This window comes from Octopus bimaculoides, chromosome 6 (assembly GCF_001194135.2).
Source record: "Octopus bimaculoides isolate UCB-OBI-ISO-001 chromosome 6, ASM119413v2, whole genome shotgun sequence".
Classification (NCBI taxonomy): Eukaryota; Metazoa; Mollusca; class Cephalopoda; order Octopoda; family Octopodidae; genus Octopus; species Octopus bimaculoides.
Genome location: NC_068986.1, coordinates 104,735,867 through 104,736,362, shown reverse-complemented (window position 1 = coordinate 104,736,362; position 496 = coordinate 104,735,867).

Genomic DNA, 496 nt, shown 5'->3' with positions numbered 1-496 from the left:
GTGGTGGCGTTTGTGTTGGCGCTGACGATGGTAGGGATGGTCGCATTGGTGAAGATGGTTGTGGTAGTGGTGATACAGTGTTTAAGATGCTGTGGGGGGATGATGATGATGGTGGTGATGACGGTGCGGGTGTCCTGATAGTGGTGGTGGTGGTTGTGGTGGTGGTGGCTGCGAAGGTGCAGCGATGGTGGTGGTGCGTTATTGTACAGTGTATGTCATAGCGTGGTAATACTGTTGCAGTCTTGTGCTAGAGCTGTTGTTATTTAGCCACCGATCAGTCCTGATTGAGCGATCCAATCCACTGGCCAAATGCAGTCTAGCCATGACCATCCCGTATTTTTTCTATACACATACAAAGAAGGCATGTCAAACCACTATATCCTTTATATGATGGTTACAACGGTGGAGGCGCAATGGCCGTGGTTAGGGCAGCGGACTCGCGGTCATAGGATCGCGGTTTCGATTCCCAGACCGGGCGTTGTGAGTGTTTATTGAG